Source organism: Sturnira hondurensis, unplaced genomic scaffold, assembly GCF_014824575.4.
Source record: "Sturnira hondurensis isolate 20B ecotype Veracruz unplaced genomic scaffold, ASM1482457v3 Scaffold0015793, whole genome shotgun sequence".
NCBI lineage: Eukaryota > Metazoa > Chordata > Mammalia > Chiroptera > Phyllostomidae > Sturnira > Sturnira hondurensis.
In genome coordinates this window covers 440,773-462,925 of record NW_028088424.1, presented here as the reverse complement: position 1 = coordinate 462,925, position 22,153 = coordinate 440,773, and positions in this window count along the sequence as shown.

Sequence of the window (22,153 nt, the reverse complement as noted above, 5' to 3'; positions counted from 1 at the left end):
GCTTTCACTTACTTCTCTGCTATCTTGGATCTTGAGAATGAATGCATTTTATTATCCCCCAAAATCAAATATAACAAATGGAGATGTTACTTGTATTTTATAGAAAAACATTCATTCATCTTTGACATACATGCTTTCTTTTTCTGCTGTTGTGTTTTCAGGATTAAAGTCTACTTCTTGTGATCCAGGGTTTTAAAATGCCAAGCATGTTAACTGCTGGTCTGACTGTTGGTGAGTTTGTTATTAAACTGATGTCTTGGTTCCAAATCCACCTTTTTGGTCTCCCCTGTGTCATGTTAGGACTGGGACTCTGCAGACCACATTTCCACTTTAGCAACAGGGTTTCAGAACTATAGTTATCCTATATTTATTTGTCTCTGTACCTGGGTATTCTCTCTCTTCACCAACCCTCCATCCCCAATATCTCTAACAGTGGTTTATGTTAAATATTTTTTCGTAAAAGCAGTTTCAGGCACACCTAATCACCTCTACTTTTATTTTGTTCTACCTTTCACTGATTTCTCCCTGCTATCTTCACTGTATCCTTTTCCTGTTCTGTCAGGTGTGTGCTTGTTGCTTTTTCCAGATTCTTGTGTTGAATGCTTAGCATTTGTTTTCAACTGTCCTTGTTTGCTGGAAAAATGTATTCCAAACTAGATATTTCCTAAGTACTTGTTTAACTGTGTTCCAAAAATTATGACGTGTAGTCTTTTCTAATATCTCAGTCTTGAGTATTTTGTAATTTTTCTTATGATATTTATTTTAACCTAGTGTCACTTAACAGTATTTTACTTAGTTTCCAGGCATATGAGATTTTAAAAAAATACTTTGTTGTTGGATACTAATTATTTTTGCATGACGAACAGGAAAAGTAGTCTGTATGATGTTAATTATTTACAATTTAACATATAACGATTTTTATGAATATTTCATGTTTGCTCAGAAATAATGCATACTCTTTGTTGGATGTAAATTTCTAGACATCTATTCGTTTGAACTTATCAATCGTTTTATTCAAATTTCCTATAACCTTTTATGTTATGTGATTTAAAATATCTGAAACTGTTGTCTTAAAATCTCCAGTTGTTAAATTTCACTCTGTAAGACATTTTATATTTATAGAATATATTCTTAGGTACATAAATGCTCATTATCCTTATGTCTTTTGATTTATCATTTCTTTTACTAACATGTAACAACTCACATAACCCAACTTTGGAGATACCAGGGAAGTGAGAAAATTCTATGTGGTACAAACATGAGGGAATTTAGTGACCAATCATATGTGAATGAAAAGATGGCTTCATGAGTTTCAGAAATAAGCAATTCAATAAATCCTAAAATAAAAAAAAGAAAAGATGGCTTCATGAATAACTCTTCAGATTTTGGCTTGGAAATATGGGTAGATTATAACATTAGTACTGTGATAAAACACATAGAAGGTGTAAAGGGCATATAGCAGTGGAAAAGACAAGATGACCAAAACCTTTATTCATTTGTTTATTTACTTAGTAAATATTTACTTAGTGCTCTTCATATGCTAGGTACTATACTATGGATATTTTACAGGAAGTGTCAGGGTAATTTAAAATAAATCAGTTTCATACCCCTATCACAAGTTTGCTCACAAAGCATGAAAGTATAAGGACAATCATGATGTAGATATTTATATGTAAAAAAATTGACTGCAATGGGCTTTACATAATGCATCTTGAAAGTTCAGCTCAGTAAAATCTCCAGTCATCTCTAGGGAATTCTCTGGCTATATGTAGACTTACCGTAATAGATTAGCATGATTTACAAGCTGCAATTTAATTCCAAAATAAAAAATTTCAATCTACTCCTATGTCTGTAGTGACCTTATCTGTTAGCACCAGGCTGGACTTACAGGACATCTTATTTAAATGTTTAAAATGGTTATTTTTCCCTGGCCATTGTGGCTCTGTTGGTTGGAGCATCCTCCCATAACCAAAGGGGTTTGATTCCCAGTCAGAGTCCATGCCCAGGTTCATTCCCTTGTGTAGGCTTATACTGGAGGCAACTGATCGACATTTCTCACATTGATGCTTCTCTCACTCTCTCTCCCCCCACCCTCTCCCTTCATCTCTCACTAAAAGAAATAAAAAATGTTCTTGGGTGAGGATAACAATAAAATGAAATAGTGATTTTCAAATTTCAGGGAGCACATGAATTATCTGGATGCTTGATAAAAATGCAGATTCCTGGATTTCAACCTGAGATTTAGGAGTGAGCCCAAGAATCTAATTTAACAAGCTCTTCAGCTTATTATGACACTAAATGTGCACTTTTGAGAAATGCTGCTGTAAACTGTACTAATTGATTACAGGTGTTAATAAATAATGCCCTCCCCAAGCCCCAGGCTGGGAATGGATAATTGGCACACCTGTAGACTTATTTGGCTATGACCTTGTTTTCCAGGTGTAGCAATTTTGCTTCTGAAATATATTTATAACAGGTTTTGTAATGTAGAATAACTTAAGGAAAATAATCTTCAAAGAAGATATAAAAATTTTCTTGCATTTCTAGGAATACAGATAGTATCCAAGTTGTCTTACTTCTCTACCTGTATAAAGCCTTCATTTACTCCTAGAGATCCCTCTTTTAATAATCTCAGGTTCAGTAACCTCACAGAATCTTCACTTATCTCCTTCTTTTGTGAGAGGTGCTATCCTATTGGTAGTTTCCCAATTTGGGAAAGAAAGAGTAGTGAGCAATCTTTCTAGTTTTCCTTTTTAGATGACAAGATACAAATTTAGTCATTTGACCCAGCTAAATTTTTGTTTTCTCCTGTGGAAACCATAATGTACACACAGCAAGGCTGAGTGCTGTGTGATTTCTGGAAGCATCTTGGGAGCATTCTGGGAAAAACCCCATGACATACCATCTCCACAAAGAGATTAGTTTTTCTTCCCCCCACTTAGGAAAACTCCCTTTAAATTGCTTTCTGCTGACAACTGAACCAGGCTTGGGAAGCTATTCAACTTTAATAATAAGAGACTCTGTAGATTAAGACCTGCTTAAATTAAAAACTGTTTTAGGATTAAGAGGCAGAAAGTACAACTGAAAATTAGGCTAAAATGGAATCACATTTAATATACATGGCATTAAAGAGATAAAGATAATCATTATATATCAGCAGATATGGACATTTAAAGTAGGATCACAAGATTGCCCCACACCGAATATCCAATAGATAATATAATGAATAAGCATATACAATGGGCCATTATTTTTAAGACAACAAGTTAGAAGACTACAAAAATTTATGGGCAAACAATGTATGAGTGATTTTTCATAAAGAATCCTGAGCTGACAACTAGATTAAATGAAAAAATATGCAGAATATTGGAAGAGGGCCATCGTAAATGGAAAAGTACACACTGCCATCAAGCGTGAGGCTTTGGGAGGACTTGGATTTAATCCAATAGCAAATGAAGAGACCCTGCTGGGATGGGATGAGAGTGAAGAGACCCAAGGCTAGAAAAGAGGAGGATACAAAGGTACTTAAGATCGAAACTCTAGGCACACAGAAATATTTCCCATAATGACAAGCAACTATCATGTATTGATGACTACTTAGTGGTTATAGCCTATATTGTCTTTTTTATCCACTGATCTAATAATGCCTTATCAAAGTAACCTAGTCTATAAAACAAACCAGCAAGCAAAAATAGAATCAGAGACATGGAAACAAAGAACAAACTGACAGTAACCAGAGGAGGGGGAGGGGGATAACAGGGGAAAGAAGTGGAAGGGTTATCAAGGAATGTGTGTAAAGAACCCATGGACAAAACCAAAGCAAAGTAGGATTGAGGGTGAGGGTTCGGGGTGGGCAGAATGGGGGAGAATGGTGGGGGGAAATGGAGACAACTGTACTTGAACAACAATTAAAAAATACCCCTTACTAAAAAATGTTAATAGATGGAAAAAGATATTAATGATCTTTGCTCAGTATGAATTGTTCATACTAAGCTTAGTTTGGCAGCTAGTGATACTGCCAAGCCTTTTCTAAATATTTATTAACTACTTGGTTAATTAATTTTTCTAAAATTTTGACAGGAACTGGTATTGACTTTACTCTCTTCTCATTTCTACATTCCATTTTTCCTTCTCTTTGATAACCAGAATAGCATTTGCCAGTCTTAAAGTTCTGGTTATTTGAAAATTCATATTAAAGTCATGATGAGATAACATTAACATATCAGAATGGTTAAACATAGAAAGTTTGACCATTTTAAGTATTGTTAAGAGTGTGGAGTAACTGAAACTGAGACACTGTGGGTGGAAATGTGAAATGATTAAAATCACTTTGAAAAATAGTTTGGCAGCTTCTTAAAAAGCTAAATATACACTCACCATATGATCCAGCCAATCTATCCTAGGTATTTATTCAAGATAATTGAAAACATGTGCACATAAGACTTGTGTGCAAATGTTCATAGCAGCTTTATTTATACCAGCCAGAAACTGAAGACAATCCTAATGCTCATCAATAAGAAAATGGGATAAATGAGTTATGCTGCATCTATGCAGTGGAATGCAGTACTTCTCCACTACCCACAGGGACTACATCCCCAGTGGATGCCTGAAATGAGGACAGTACTGAACTCTACATATACTATCTCTTTTTCCCATACATACACACCTTTTCACTTAAAGGAAGCACTTGACTGCTCCTCTTTGGCATATCCAAAATGACAGCATCACTACTCTGGCACTTTAAGGCCATTATCGAGTAAAATAAGGGTTACAACACAGGCACTGCAACACCACAACAGATGATCTGATACCAAGCAACTAATGAGTAGGTAGAGTATATGAGGGGGGACCTGAAATAATCTTTTGGAGGACAGGCCCCTTGTATTACAGGCTTCCCCTGCTAGGTGAATATTCTAGGAACCTATCTGGATCAGTGTACCTACTGGCATTGTTGTGAGAGGCTGCATTAGGCTTCAGTGAATTTTTTTGAAGACTCTTACAACATATTTGCCCATTTCACAATGGGTGATTTACTAGTGTGCCTGCCCACACCGCGCTGAATGTTCAGTCATTTTTGACGCAAGTGGCATGACCTTCATGCCCTGCCCTTCCTATTCACCCAAAATTGCCCCAGTGACTATTTTTTTGGTTTCCCTGGATGAAAAAGTCCTCAAACAGAAATGTTTTGCCAATGGGGAAGACAAGAAACAAAAAAAAGACAGAAGCACTAAAAGGCAGCAACATTGACAAGTTCAAAAACTGCTTTGAACAGGGAAAAAAATGTCTTGATAGGTATATCACATCAAATTGAAGTACTTTGAAGGTGACTGAAGTTTAAACATGTAAGAATAACTATGCATGTTTTTTATAAAACAATTCTGGGTTTTTTGGGGAGTAACCCAAAAAGCCTATATAGTATGAATATACTGAACAAAGGGATGATTTGTATCTCAGGTAGGATAGAGCAAGACAGCTCAAGATTTCACTATGCTACTCACAATAGTGTGCAATTTAAAACTTATGAATTGTTTATACATGAATTTTTTCATTTCATATTTTTGGACCACAGTTGATTTCAGTTAACTGAAACCATGGAAGGCAAAACCACAGACAAGGGGGTACTACTGGACTACTTAGCAATAAAAACAAAAGAACTATGATACGTGCAGCTACATGAATGAAAGAACCCCCCCCCAATATATACTTGATTATTTGATTTGTTTAAAACTTGAGAAAAATTGAGCAAATGCATTGTGACAAAAAACAGTTCAGTGGTTTCTGGTGACAGGGAAGGGTAGGGAGGAAAAAGAGGAATTAAAAAGGGTTGCAAGGAGACTTTTGGGGTGATATGTTCTTGATTTTGACAGTGGTTTCTCGGGTGTATACAAATGTCAGTAGTCACCAGATTTTTAAAAACTAATCTTTCACCACTAGCATTGCAAAAAAAATGCATCTCAGTAAAATATGCAGAGGTAGCTCAATGGTATGTGTGGAGGAAGGAACATGAGGGTTTCACAATCCTTGCTCAAATTGGTTTCACTTGTGTTTTTAGCTAACAAATGTTAATTTGTGGCAAGAAAAGTAAATTATATGTTGACCATAAAAGCTCTGGAATAGTGATAACCACAAAAACAAATGACTAAGCAAAAACATAAATAAATACATACATACATACATACATACATACATAAATAAGATTGTCACAGTTGATAAAAAGCACTGACTTAAGAGAAAGAAGACCTGAGTTGTACTTAGAGTTTCCTCTGACACATTTATTGATAAGCTGCTTTTGAGCCTGTTTTATGCTCTGAAATTTGGTGACTATTTATGGTAATTGCATATAGAAATGGACTTGTGTGAAAACCCTCACTCGGGTCAAGCTTTTTTGCTCTAATTTCTAGCATAGCTTGTCTGTTGTTTTGACCAAAACTATATTACCTCTGAGTGGCTCTTAAACCTCTGGTCCATATTTTATATGCAGATTTTGAGCCCATAGCCAAGATATTTACAAAATGTAACTCCAGGTCCAGTAATATGCATTTTATGAAGAGGTGGTATAATGCGGAGGATCTGAACACCATGCATTATTCTCTAGCCAGACAATGAAAAGGATATCTCACCTCTATCACTTCTTCAAATTATAAACTGTTAAATCTACTAAACAGATCCTCAACACTAGAGCAGTTTTTTTAAACTACAGGCATGGCTCTTTCAACATCACATGCTTTTATAAGGAACAAATTTTAAACCATTTGTATTATTTCATCTATGAAAAAAGTCAATCAGAAATAGAAACACTTGCACAGCATTTATTGCTCTATGAACAGCCACTAAGTTTATGGATTACTGACATAATTGCAGTACAGAGATGGACCCCCTGGTCTGCATCTGCTGTAAATTATTCTGCAGACATAATGACCTTGATAAGCTTGTACACTAGCAATTCAATTTCAAATGTGGGTTGGTTAAAGAACTGAGTACCCTAAGTACAGATTCCAGAACATGTTAGAAATAACCTCTACAAGATGTTCTGGAATTGAACTATAATATTAGCTTAACAGATATATTGGCAGGCATTCTTTTACTTGATAAAACAAATAGGGCTGTGGAATATATTGTACTATTTAGTAAAAAAGCAAAATCCTGTACAGAGAAAACAAAAAACATCTTTTGCTTTTCACAGATGAACTAAAATAAATACCTCATAAAAGAGGCTGCTCCTCATCTTGGGCCATTTTCCCATACGTTGACCTCAAACAACATCATGGACTTCTACCTCTTCTGGGCCTTTCCCTCTCCTCTCTTCAGCCAATCAACTGCAACATTCTTATTGAATTTACTTGCATAGGACCTCTCAGCTTTTTCCCTTCTCTCATCTTCTCTTAAGTGGATGAGGCCTTTCTCACCTCTCACCTGACCATTTGCAATAGCCAAGGCTAAAGCACTGTAGTCTCAAAGTGCATTCTTCATACCAGCATCAGCAGCATCAGTATCACCCTGGGAACTTGTTAGTTGGAGCATTTAAGCCATTACATTTAAAGTGATTATTGAAAGATGCATATTGCCATTTTATTTTTTAAACTATGTTCCTCTTTCCTCCCTGTTTATTCTTCTTTTAAGTATACTTTATTGATTATGCTATTACAGCTGTCCCAATTTTTTCTCTCCTCCACCCTGTAACCCCTCATCCTCCAGCATCCACACCCCCCATCATTTGTTTATGTCCATAGGTTATTCATATAAGTTCTTTGGCTTCTCTGTTTGCTGCACTATTTTAACCTCCCCCTCTCTATTTAATACCTACAAATTATGCTTCTTATCACCTTTATCTTCCTCCCCAATTTCCCCTCCCCCTCCCCAGTGATAACCCTCCATGTGATCTCCATTTCTCTGATTCTGTTCCTGTTCTAGTTGTTTGCTTAGTTTATTTTTGTTTTTTTAGGTTTAGTTGTTGATAGTTATGAGTTTGTCATCATTTCGCTGTTCATGGTTTTTGATCTTCTACTTCTTAGATAAGTGCATTTAACATTTCACTTCATATAGTAAGGGCTTGGTGATGATGAAGTCCTTTAACTTGACCTTATCTGGGAAGCACTTTATCTGCTCTTCCATCCTAATTGATGACTTTGCTCCATAAAATAATCTTGGATGGAGGTCCTTGCCTTTCATGACTTCAAATACTTCTTTCCAGCCCCTTCTTGCCTGCAAGATTTCTTTTGAGAAATCAGCTGATAGTCTTGTGGGAACTCCTTTGTAGGTAACTCTCTCTTTTCCTCCTGCTGCTTTCAAGATTCTCTATTTTTAATCTTGGGTAACTTAATTATGATGTGCCTTGGTGTGTTCCTCCTTGGGTTCAATTTCTTTGGGAATCTCTGGGCTCCCTGAACTTCCTGGAAGTCTATTTCCTTTGCCAGACTGGGGAAGTTATCTTTCATTATGTTTTCAAATAAATTTTCAACTTCTTCCTTTTGTTCTTCTCCTTTTGGCATCCCTTATTCTGATGTTAGAGTGCTTAAAGTTGTCCCAGAGGTTCCTAAGCCTCTCCTCCTTATTTTTTTAATTCTTGTTTCTTCATTTTGTTCCAGTTAGATGTTTATTCCTTCCTTTTGTTCCAAATTGTTGATATGGGTCCCGGTTTTCTTCTCTTCACTGTTGGTTCTCTGTATATTTTGCTTTATTTTACTTTGAGTATCCTGCATTTCTTTCTTCATTTTGTGATTGAGCTCAATCAATTCTGTGAGCATCCTGATTATATGTGTTTTGAACTCTCCATCAAATAGGTTGTCTATCTCCTGATCACTTAGCTTTTTTTCTGGAGTTTTGATCTGTTCTTTCATTTGGACCATATTTCCTTGTCTTGGTGCACCTGTTATGTTGTAAGGGGTGGAGTTTTAGTATTTGCCAGGGTGGGGCAACCTTCTTTCCTGTGCTGTGGCATTGTCTGTGGGGGAGGGCCAGAGAAGAAACAATGCAGTTTCCTGAGTCTGCTTCAGTCCCATTTTCCAATAAACTCTCATGTGAGACTTGGAGTTTCTTCGGCTGTTGTAACCCCCACAGTACTTTACAGCTAGAGGTTTTAAGTCTTTAGTTTCCCATTCAGCCAGCCTAGCCTAGTCTGCACAGTCTGCCTTTTTGCCAAATGTCCTCTCCACTTGGTTTCCCATCTCTCATCTCCACTCCTCCTACCAGTCTGGGTGAATGTTTCTTTACTCCTTGGTTTTCAGAGTTCCATGCAGTTTGATTTTCTGTCACTTCTGGATTGTTTACTTTTTTAAAACTTAATATCTGTACAGAAATGATTTTTATTTATTTAATTATTGTTTAAGTACAGTTTTCTGTCTTTTACTCCCATCCAAGCCCACCCCTGCAATGCTCCCTACCTTCCTCTCATTTCCACCCCCGTTAGTTTTTGTTCATGTGTCCTTTACAGTTGTAAACCCTTCCCATTTTCTCCTGAAATTCCCTCCCCTCTCCCCTCTGGTCACTGTCCGCCTGTCCTCTCTTTCAGTGTATTTGGTTATATTTTGCTTGTTTGTTTGTTTTGTTGTTTAGAATCCTGTAAAAGATGAGATCGTATGGTATTTGTCTTTCACCACCTGGCTTATTTCACTCAGCATAATGCTTTCCAGTTCCATCCATGCTGTTGCAAAGGGTAGGAGCTCCTTCTTTCTTTCTGTTGCATAGAATTCCATTGTGTAAATGTACCATACTATTTTGATCCATTCATTTACTGATGGGCACCTAGGTTGCTTCCAACTCTTGGCTATTGTAAATTGTGCTACTATGAACATTGGGGTTCATAGGTTCTTTTGGATTGGCGTTTCCGCATGGCTAAAGAAAACAGTATTAAAATAAAAAGAGAACCAACTGTATGGGAAAACATATTTGCCAATGATACCTCAGGCAAGGGTTTAATCTCCAAAATATACAAAGAACTTACATGACTCCACTCTAAGAAGACAAGAACCTCAATTAAAAAGTGGGAAAAGGACTTAAACAGACACTTCTCCAAGGAGGACATACAGAGGATCCAGAGACACATGAAAACATACTCAATATCACTAGCTATCAGAGAGATGCAAATTATAACCACAATGAAATACCACTTTACACCAGTCAGAATGGCTATCATAAACAAAGAAACAAACAACAAGTGTTGGAGAGGTTGTGGGGAAAGGGGAACCCTAGTTCACTGTTGGTGGGATTGCAGACTGGTACAACCACTATGGAAAACAGTATGAAATTTTCTAAGAAAACTAAAAATGAATATGCCTTTTGACCCAGCAATTCCACTGTTGACTGTTTTTAAATTGGCTGTTATCCTTTTTTTGGTTGTGTGAGGAGGTGAAACATTTCTACCTATACTTCCATCTTGGCCGGAACTCTCTTCTTCTTCTTAAAGCAAGCCCTTTAACATTTGTTGCAGTGTAGGTTTGGTACTAACAAGCTCCTTTAACTTTTTCTTGTCTGAGAAGCTCTTTATTTTTCCATTAATTTTATATGATAGCCTTGCTGGGTAAAGTAGTCTTGGTTGTAGGTCTTTGCTTTTCATTACCTTAAATATTTCATGCCAATTTCTTTGGGCTTGAAATATTCCTATTGAGGAATCAGATGACATTCTAATTGGAGCTTCCTTGTAGGTAACTAATTGCATTTCTTTTGTGGCTTTCAAGATTCTCTTTTGTGTTTAAGCTTTGCCATTTTAATTATGGTATATTTTGGTGTGGGCCTGTTTGGGTCCATCTTGTTTGAAATTCTCTGTGATTCCTGAACTTGTGTGTCTTTTTCCTTCACCAGATTAGGGAACTTTTTAGTCATTATTTCTTCAGATATGTTCTTGATCCCTTGCTCACTCTCTTCTCCTTCTGGTATCTCCATGATGTGGATGTTGATATGCTTCATGTTTTCTGAAAGGTTTCTTAAGCTCTACTCATTTTTTTAAAATTCTTTTTTCTTTTTTGCTTCCCAGCTTAGGTGTTCAGTTGGTTATTCAGGATGATTTTTCTATGATTTAGTTGTAATTCCAGTTTGGTCCTGGGAGGAGGTTACTGTAGCTCCCACCTACCCTGCTACCATCTTGGATCTTTCTTTGGGGATTTGTTAGAAATGCAAATTTTCAGGTCTTTCTCCGGACTCCCTGAATCAGAAATTCTGGGAGTGGATCCCAGAGATCTCTGGTTTAATAAGTCCTCCAGGTAGCTGTTACATACTGATGATTGAGAAGCATTGCTCTAACATATTCTCCCTTTCACCAGTTTCTCCTCCAAGACAAAATTATTTTACCTACCACTGTCACATAAAATTTCCAAAACATAGTTATGATCATATCAGTCCCTACAGTAAAGAACTTTGACTTCCCTCATTGTTAATTAACAGTAAAATGTAACATCTCCTGAGCACTTTCTATGTGTTAGGCAGTGTGGCTCCCAGCTAGGCAAAATACATTTTTAAGACATGTGTGATGAATGGATGTGTGACCACCTGCTCTTTGTTTTATTCATTTGCAGTGGCCCTGTCAGTGGTTCTTAGCTCTGATTGTACATTCGAATCATCTGGGACTTAATAAAAATTTTCACTGAAGAACAACTACATGGGTGTTGCATCAAATATTTTAAAGCCCCTTGAGGGGATACATGTGGAACTGGGGCCGAGAGCAACCTACCTTCTTGGCCTATTTCTCCCGTAGCTAGGGTTGCTTTGTCTCCACCTGCCTCTGGCTCTGTCATCAATCTTGTTCTTAGACAAAGAAATGTAAGAAACCAGGGGGCAGTGTCTAAGCTGACTCAGCATTGTATCACCTACTACCTAATTAATATTTTGAATTTAGAATTTTCCCTAGCCTCTCTACCTCTCTAGTCTACTTTCTAGTATAGCAGCTAAAGTGAGCTTCTTTAAATCTAAGTCAGACCATGGCAGTCCTTGCTCAGCAACCTCTAAAGGGCTTCTTTCCATAACACTGACAGTAAAAGCAAAAGTTCACTCAATGGTTTATGTATCTTCTTCTTTCCACCTACCTCACACACCTACTCACCCATTGCCTCTCTGGCCTCAACAACTACTACTCTCCCTCCAGCTTACTCAGCTCCAGCCACACTGACGACCTCACTGTTCAAGTATGCTCCTGCCTCAGGGCCTTTGCATGTGCTGGTTCCTCTGCCTATAATCATTCTCCCCCACTTAGCCATATACCTTCTCTTTTATTTCTTTCAGGTCATCCTTGGTAAGGCTTATCCTGTCCTATCCAATTAAAATTGCTTATACCTTCCTTGTGTTCCCTAAGTTCCTTCTTTGCTTTACTTATTTATGGTGCTTATTATCTACCTCTAAATGCAAACTCCATAAAAGAGGGCTTTGTGTGTTTTGTTCACTGCTATACTTAAGACAGTGTATGACCCATAGCAGGTGCTTAATAAGTGTTGATAGAATATATAAATGCCTGGCCCCATGGTCAGAGTATCAAACCTATAGTTCACTGTAGAGCCTCGGGCTCTGTCTTGACCCTTAGGTGGCCTCTCCTCTATCCTAGGTCATCTAAGACAGGATCCCAGCTCTCCTCTGGCCTGGCTCGCAGGGACTGTGGAGCTGCTCTGAACACCACTCGGGGTTGAGATGCTTATGCTTACTGTCATAACTTCTAGCCCTGCCCCTATCCTGTCTGTATTCCCCCGTGAGCTCACATCAGCTCACCCAAATTTTGCCACCCATTTCTATAGCTGCCTATCTCTAGGTGCCATATGTAGTCTATACCATTCTGGTTGAGGACACCTGTGGGCGGGCCTAGTATCCATGTTCGTAGCCTGTCCTACTTAGCTCTTGATCTCCAAGCTCTTTTTTTCTGACAGAGGATCTGTATGTATTGGAAACACTCACCCAAGATCAGGTGTTAAATCTATTTATTCATCCATCTGTTGTCTAACCCCCCTCGAATGTAAACTCCAAGACAGCAGAGATTTTCATCTATTTTTGTTTATTGCTGTTTCTCCAGAGACCAGAACACTGATTTACCCACTGTAGTACACAACATAAAATATTTTAAATGAATCAATTAATGAATTCTACTGTTATTGCTTAAGAACTTTGCCCACTGCTGAGTTCTTAAGTATTAAAAGCTATATTAAAAAGTCAACACGAAGCAATGGTTCCATTTGAGAGAAGTTACGGAGTGAGCTGCCATGACTCTTGATCAGTTTTTCACCATTCAAAACATTTGTTGCTTGGTTCTGAAAAGACAGTAAGCAAGAAATAAAGCAAATGTGTGGAAGGTCATTTTAGGAATGCTAATAAAGGTAAATAAATAACAAGTGGAATTTCACCGCCATATATTACAAAATCAACAAGGATCCATTTGAAAGTTTGAAAAACTGGTATCTAGAAGTTTCAAGCATTTCGATGTTATATGAGATTTACAAGCAGATATGTAATTAATTGACATTTTTACTCTTCCTGGCAAGACTCAGCCTTAAGGAAATTAGAGTAATTGTGAAGAAAGCTATTTTTGCCTATGTTAAAAAATGCAGTTTTCATACCTCTCTGTGATATTTCCTAGGACAGAGCAGACTTGGGAACAATATAAAAACAGAATAAAACATCCCAAGCTTCTGATGTCAACAGAGTGCTGGCTCTGACTCCTGCCTAAAACAGAAATAAAAACAGTAATGACAATGACTCTTATTTGGGGGCACTGTGCAGAAGACTTAAATACTCTATTTCATTCGGTCATCCTAGTTGCCTACTGAGGAACAAGTAATTATCCCCATTAAAAGAAAACCTTCCCTCTTCTTTCTCTTGGCTCTGGCTTCTCTGCCTCATCCACTTCCCATTCTCTTGCCTTCTCCACTGTTTGCCTGTCTCTGCTCATGGCAGCAAACATACTCACACTAATATATAAGCATAAAGTATTTAGTATAAACAGGATATACTCATATTAAAAATCATTCTTATCTGAAATTCAAATTTAACCGGCCATCTGATTTGCTGAATCTGACCATCCCATTCTTGGTACCTGCTCTGAAAGAACTTTTGTTTTGTACTGTGACATAAGAGGGTTTAGTTAAGGCTGAAGAATACAAAGGAAAAGTGTAGGAAATACTTTTATACCTTCTTAATCTACTGTATCTTTCATCTCATTAGCCTATGAAGCCACTTACCAAACTGGGTTTTAAACCATCATTATTCATGAGCCTGTTTCTCCCCCAATAGATTGATTATAAGCAGGTTGGGGGAGAAGGGGTATTTGCATGTCCTCTTTTCCCCTTTTCTAGACATCTTGTCCAGTGCCTTCACAAGGGGGCTCCATTCGGTGGGAACCAGCCAAGCCATGCTGGACCAACCCAGAGGAGGTAGGGAGGACAAGGGGACAGGTCTGATCTGGCCTGAGTGAGAAGTACACTCGATCCTCCTCATTCATAGATTCCGTATTTTCATATTTGCCCACTCATTAACTTTCATCTGTAACCCCAGATCAATACTTGTGCTCTTTCTTCGTCAATCACAGACAGAGCAGAGGAGCATGCTCCCAGCTCACAGGGAACAAGGCACTGTGAGCCTGTGGCCTTCTTCGTTTCAGTTCTCAGATGGTAAACAAACATCCTTTTCACCAGGAATTAAGTACCATGTTTTTTATATTTTTGTGTTTAAAAAATTTTTTTGGTGATTTCACTCTTTAAAATGGCCCAAAAGTTCAGTGTTGAAGTGTTATTGAATGTTCCTAAGCCTAATGGAGAAAGTGTGTTTTACATAGCACACTTTGTTCAGTCATGAATTAGTCATACTGTTGGCCATGAGTACAATGTTAATGAATCAATTATATACACGCAATTATATATATATACACACACATACACATATACACATAAAACAAAGTATCTTTAAACAGCTACAGACATAAAATGAAATTATGTATCAGTTGATCCATGCATGAAAATGTTGTGATCACAGGCTCCTGGGAACCTCACTTAGGAGCAAGGGTTCAGTATTCTGTAATTCAATATTCATGGTGACTATAGAACACAACTACTGCAAATAAGGAGAGAAACCTGTGTCTGCTAGATTTTCTTGTTTCTAGGATTTCGACAGGCAATTCATCATGCTGGGTTGGGCAGCTTGGAGGTCGTGGAAACAGATTCACTAAGACACTTTCTCAGAAGAGAGAGAAATTAGCAGACTCTGATGTTAGAAGTGGGAGAGGGGATGCCAATGGACTTGCTGGTTTTTCCACACAATGAAGATGCTCTTTTAAAGAAAATACCAGCAGCCATGTTTTCTGCTCCCAGCATTTGTTTTCCTTTGCAACTTACTTTTTAGTCCTACTTTTCAGTAAGGAAGTGTCTTTTCTTGGCAGTAGGTGATGGTACTTATGGGATTTTATCTTGGATCAGAATGCCTTTTGTTCCACTCTTAAAAAATCCAAGTAGAAAAATAGCAATAAATTGCTTTAGAACTTGACAAGCATAGGCTTAAGGAGTTCTGGGAGATTTTTATTAATATAGCTAAGGCCAGAAAGAGCCTACTTATTGATGTCAGCCCCCTTAAACCCTATTTTGCCTGAATGACTCCCTCATCAATTTCACTGACCTTTGTTTCTTCAGTGAATTCTGAGGGGTGTTAGAAATAGATTATCTCCATTCAAATATGTTTGTACTTGTTACTTTTAAAAGAAAGCCTTGTGCAGAAAAGCCTTTCACCCCCTGGAGTCAGGTAAAGAAATCCTTGCCCAAAACCAGACAGTTAGATTAGAAGATGTTCTCTCATCAAGCATTTCTTTCTTTTTTTAAAAGATTTTATTTATTTATCTTTAGAGGGGAAGAGAAGGAGAGAGGGAGAGAAATATCAATGTATGGTTGCTTCTCGTGCGTGCATCCCCTGCTGGGAACTGGCCTGCAACCCAGGCACGTGCCCTGACTGGGAATTGAACTGCGATCCTCTGGTTCACAGACCTGCGCTGAATCCACTGAGCTACACCAGCCAGGGCTCATCAAGAATTTCTTTTTTGAAGTATCTGTTTCAGAGAAACTGGCTTCCCAAGTCCTGGTGCACTGGGACGTGCCTGCTCAGTGGCTCCTTCTTTCCATTCCTCTTACTATGGAGCCTGCTAAGGAGGCCCAGCCGGAGGAGAGGGGGTGAAGTGACTGGCCATTATTATGCTGCTTCTTTACGTGCCTACTCAAGATCCTGGGTGTTCATTCTCCATCTTTCCCACTTTTTCCCCAGGAAAATGACCAATTAAATGAGTTTCTAAGAGTACAAACATTTTGTAGGGGCAATTAGCAATATCAATCAAAATTTGAAGTATGGCTACCTACTAATTCAGTCATTCCACTTCTAGAAATTTACCCTACAAATAAATGCACAAATATATATGTACAAAATGGTTAAAAAGTACTAGTTTTAATAGCAAAACCAAAAATCCCCAAACCACAAATCTGGAGTCATCATGCACATGAAGACAATTAAAGGGAATAAAGCACATGTCTCTGCTCTGACTTGGAATGGTGCCTGTTAATGAAATGTGGAAAGTTGCAGGAAGTGTGTAGTATACTCTAGTTATGTAAATATATATTTGTATAAAAATGTATAAAAGGAGGATACTTATCTGTTGATAATAGTAATCTTGGTGGCAATTTGAATTGGGTTTGGGGTTTGGGAGAGGAGAGGAGCAGAGAGTTGGCTTTTAGCTTATATTTTATATATGTTTTGTTGTTTATTTTATTACAATGGATTTTTTTTACTGTTATAATACTAGAAGATTCACCAAAGTTTCTACATTCTGGGAAGTTCTGTGTTGGCCTGCTATCTCCAAGGTGTGCTGCCTCAGCCACTCATCTCATTGGTGCTGCGCTGATTTATATGCTGTACAACTCATTTCTGTGATACTTGTTCTATAAGTATCTGTGACACATTAACAAGCAGGTATGGAGAATATTTAGCTACAAAAAAGTAGCTGCCAAAAAGTAAGGTCCAGTCAGGTGGGGCCTAATTGGTGTGCAGGAGTGGGAGTTCACAAAGTGACCATATATTCACTAAAACATAATGACCTTGACCAATGCGATTGGTTCTTAAGTTACATTACTGAGAACCTGTCCTTGATGGATAGCAGAGCCAGGAAGAGAGCAATTAAAGTTCTACACTGGCCTGAATCCCGAGTGAGGATTCCGGGATTTAGGGATACACACACATGCGTGTGTGTGTGTGTGTGGCAAGGATTCCTTGAAGGGAACACAAGAAACAGGCAGGGGGGAACAACCTAAAGACTCACCTCTGAGCCATTAAAAAACATGAAATGGGTCAACAAAGGAATCCTATGTGTGGACAGGCACAGAGTGATGTGTGGTATTTCCCAATATGCACAGTGCTTACCCCAGCTCCCCTGTGGTTCTCTTCTGGACTAAAACAAGAAAAGCAAATTTATTCTCTCTTACGTCTGCCTGAGAAACACATCCCACCTCCCCTCTGCCAAAGACTAGACCTTAGGAATTATGTCTTTATAACCTGGCCTGACAGTGGCCCCTGAAGTTATAAGCATGGTCTGCCTTTTTTCTTTTTTTGTTCAGGAACACGAAGACCAAGTTCCATTTGTTCTTACATTCATGTATCTATTTATCACCCAGCAAATATTTATTAAAAGGAACTTAATATGACAAGCCCTCTTCTAGTTGATATAAAGAGATGAAAAGTTAATTCCTTCTCCCAGTAAGGACCTCTCAACCTCATAGGGCAGACAGCCATGCATGCAGCAAATTGCAGCATCACCCTGTCTTCTTTCCTTCATTCCCAACACTAAGTTTTGCTGTCTGTGCCTACAGGACCCTTCCCATAGGTCCACTTCATTCCACTCCTGCTGCCTACACCTGGATGCACTGTGTTCCTGTTTTTACTCTCTTCTTGAGATTCTTTTTTCTCCTGACAACTAGAAGAATCTTCAAAAGAATGCAAGTCACATCATGTCACTCTCTTGCTAAAAACCTTTCAGTAACTTCCTTGAACTGAGATTTCTTACATGACCTGATACCGAATGATCTCTCCCTCTCCCACTCAATGTTATACCTTTCTCCTTAATGGACCCAGTACTCCAGTCACATTAGCTTTCTTTATGCAGCTCATTCTTCCCTCAGGCCATTGAATTCACTCCACTCCTGCCTGAACAATCTTCTTCAGGTCTTTGCATCTCTTGTGGGCACTCAGCACAAATGCTCCCACTTTAGAAAGGCCCTTCCTAACCACTCTGTGTAAAATATGCCTTGTATGCCTCTTCTAATTTCTACGTAGCATGCTATTCCATTTTATTTTTCATAGTATTTATTGTTGTCTGAAAATATCTTGTTTATCTCCTTGCTGTTTGTTGATAAGCAGCGACCGAAATGTCCTTTTCCTCCTAATCCCCTGGACTTGGGCCAGTATCAATATCTATTTGTGAAATAGATGAATAAACATGTGTCATGGAAGATTAGTGTCTATTTGTACCATGCTCTATACTGGCCACATCGATGGTGGATTAATCCTAACACTAATGGAAATAGAATCGTAATAGAAGTATAAGGGTAAGAGGGGCATTAGAAGTTTGTAAACCTCTGTCCTTTCAGAGTGTTCTTAATCAGTTGTTTAATTTCTTTTTATGAGCTTTTAGAGGATTTAAATTAAGTCCTGTACTCTCTGTATAGAAAAATGTGTATTTGTATGTATACTAAAATTTCCACACAATTTCATGGGGTTACGTAGGCTGACTGACTGCCCAGTATGCCCAGGACTGGGGGTTTCCTGGGATGCTTGACTACAAGTACTATCACCACAACATCCAGGAAAATCAGAACAGTTGGCCCCCCTGGGTTTATATCCTCCCAGAAGCCCTTTGTGAGTCTCTTAAGTGCCGAAGAAGTCTTCCTTGAAGGTGTAATGTATCAGAAAATTTTGAAGTAATTATTGACCATCTAGTAAGAGTGGTTAGAGAAGTGGGGCCGATGAAGGAAGTTTGGATTCAGGCAACTCTCTCTGATAGGACTACCTGCTTAAAGGAATTTAGAGAAAGCAAGTACGAGAGATAGAGCCTCACCACTTGAAGTGACTAGAGAGTAGGTATTTACCACTTTGATGATTGTATTAGCAAAATTCTCCCCACTTCCCTTCCTTTTCCACTCACCAAAAATAACCCACAGTCCAAGTTTTAGAACTACAACCACCAAATGGCAGGTAGAAGAGGGGATGCTCTTATGATACTGGAAAACGAGCAGGATAAAGACAAATTAGGCTATCTCTTTAAAAAGCTTTCTTCAACACATGGGAAGTTGTGGAAGCCCAACAGTTATCAGATAGATACCAGTAATCAGCAGTTGTGAGTGATTTGTAGAGCTGAGTCATTTGGTCAATGAAGTACCTAGGAGGCTAATTAAGTAATTTGTTGCTCTTGGAGGAAGTTGTATATTCACATAGTATGATTTTTTGATAAGCTACAGCTATGTGGTTTTGTGATAATTTTTATGGCCTCTCTCTTTAAGAAAGAACACTAGTCTCAGTGGATTTGTCAAAAACTTTCAGGAACCTTATAGGAATATTTTTTAGATTTTTATTTTAATTGTTGTTCAAGTACAGTTTTATGCCTTATTATAGAAATATTTTATTTGGGCTATGAACTAGAAAGTTTCCTGGGAAGCTCTAACAAACAACTTATGGGGAAAAAATTCTGAGCCATTTCTTTTTTTCTGCATCAAACTTGCTAGGCTGGTACTATGTGCTAGGAGAGTCAAGACATTTCTACTGCCTTGGCCCAGTTTCCTGCAGTAAGGGCAAGTGATTCTGGTGCACATCACAAGTGCTTTCTAACATTTGGCTCTCTCTCCTGCCTGGTGGGGCACTAGTTACATGATCTCATCTGTAGAAGGTGAAGCCACTCAGTAGATCCGTCCAGTGAATCTATGAGCAGAAGCAATGCCCATCACTTCCAGGCTGGATCACGGGAGAGAAGGATGAAAGCTCTATGCATTTCCTTTCCCTGCCATCCAGGAGGAAGTCTTGTATCAAGTTGGTGGAGCCACAGGATTGAGGTAGCCTAGATCCTTGAGTCACCTTGGGCAGGGAATAGCTATCCTAGAGGATCACCAGGGCACATAGTGAATGTAGCATGAATAAAAAATAAACTTTTGGGATTTCAATTAATTTGCTGTGACAGTGTCATGTGGCCTAAGCTGACTTATGCTGCCCCAAACCAGAAATCTAACTAAGTGCAACCATAGGGAAACTAATATTTCTGAAATGATTTATTTCAAAGCTTTCCCCAACAGAGAAGTACATATGGGATGTTAGCAATCCAACTCAACTAACACTTCCTAAGTACATGCAAGAAAGATGAACCATATGACCTTACAGTTTGTGTTCCCAAAGGTGACTTTGCTTGCTGTGTGAGAGCTGCTCCACAGATCAGCCTTGGAAGGCTAGAAATGACAGCAGCTGAACAGAGAAGCACACAGTACCCCATGATGCTCAATATTCTCCTGTATGTTTGCAGTACATGCCCAGCCCTGATATCTTCTAGGTAGTGGTTGTCAAACTTCTCCAGCTACATACCTCCGGCATTCATGGAAAGAAAACAATTGGGAGCAAAGCTTGTCAGAAACTTAAATTTTCTTTGACCAACAATAATGGCTAATGTTTATTATGACACAATTTGTGAAGCATTCCACATTTTTTTAACTTCTTGGTGGAGCCTTCTCTGACCACTCTATTTGAAATTGCAAGTACTCCTCATGCTGTAAGTCATTATTCCCCTTCTCTACATTTTCTCTCCCAAGGCCCTTGCCATCTTTGAACATATTACATGTCTTGCTTTGTTATTCTGTGTACTATTTGTTCCTCCCACTAGAATGTAAACTCCACAAGGGCAGAAACTGTGGCCTGGCTTACTTTTTCACTGCTATGTCTCCAGTTCCTAGAAGAGTTTCTAGCACGTGATAGGTATCTGTTGATGGTTGAGTGCTGTGAAAAAGAGATCTGCTGGGTGGGCATGTAGGGTTGAATCAGGGGTAAGGCAGGTGGCCTGGTAGGACTGCTTCCCACGAAGTACCTGCCAGTGACAGTTGTCTGCCGTCCTCAGGGGCTGAGCCCAACACAAACCTCAGAATGAGTCCTGAACAAGGGAATAGGCTCTGAGCAAAGGAGTCAAGCCTGTGTTCCATGCAATCGGAAGTCAGGACTTCAGAAAAATTACTAAATGTGTGAAATGCTGAGTGTTATTGGCCTTCTTGTGGAAAATGCTGAAAGAATAAAGCTTTGAATGTGGTTTTTACATGGGGTCTGAGTGTCCTAGAGAGAATAAAATCAACAGATGCATGAATACAAACCTTTGTCATCCTGCTCCCACCCCACCAGAAGGACAGTGTACTAAGCGCTCTAGTTAAAACACCCAACATTTGCTGAGCTCTTATTAGGTGCTGGGTAACTTTATTTACTGTTTTACATAGATTAAGTCACTTAGATATCATAGCACACCTGTAAGGTAGGTATTCCTACTTTCATCCTATTTCACAGCGTAAGAATGGAGGAAGGAAGGGGTTTAAGGTAGTTTCAGCAGAAGGCTGCAGAGCCAGGATTGGAGCCAGCCAAACTCTCGAGTCTACTCCTGTGACTAAGGTAACAGTGCTTCTGCACTTTCTACCCTTCATCTCATTCACTCTGACACTGGGCATGTGCTTGAGGGACAATTATTCTTCTAGTTTCACAGATGAGGAAGCTAAGAGTTGAAAAGACTGAGTAATCTTGCCCCAAGTGACAGTGTGTTTCAGTAGTGGACCCGTATTCAAACTCAGGTTTATTTAGGTCCTATTGCTCTCTTTTATAGCATTTCATAATTCTCGGACATAGTTACTTAAGAAACCTTTACTAATATCTCCTAGATGGTGTATGCAGCTTGGTGTTGAACACACAACACCAAGCTGTGCCCAAAGCTCTCATTGAGGTCCTAGGCTCTCCTTGAGAAGCTGAGTGAGCATTCGCTATTCTCCATTTATACCCCTGCCATCCATTCTTTGTGATCCTCTGTTCTTCACTGTGTCCTTGGAGGCTGACCCCCATGGACAGCCTCATCCTGGCTCACTCATCCTCTGGCTTCCTATTGGGTTCAGTCTATGGGAGATACCAGCAAGACAGAGGATGAGGGGAGGGAGAGGTG